This window comes from Penaeus monodon, chromosome 23 (genome assembly GCF_015228065.2).
Source record: "Penaeus monodon isolate SGIC_2016 chromosome 23, NSTDA_Pmon_1, whole genome shotgun sequence".
Lineage (NCBI taxonomy): Eukaryota > Metazoa > Arthropoda > Malacostraca > Decapoda > Penaeidae > Penaeus > Penaeus monodon.
Window position 1 is genome coordinate 7492420 of NC_051408.1, and position 222 is coordinate 7492641.

Sequence of the window (222 nt, forward strand, 5' to 3'; positions counted from 1 at the left end):
GAGTTGAAGGGAATCTGCGTGTGTTTCTGCATTCGTAATTCCGAATAAATAACTTCTAAAAGAAGCTAATAATAACCCATACGTATGCTAATACAAATGATGAAATTTAGTGATCATATTAACTATGCTTCATCGAGATACTGCTGGACACGGAAATGGAATGAAAATCTGACGTGAGAGTTGCAGTATATAATTTTGTATAGAAAAATCACGCACCGACGA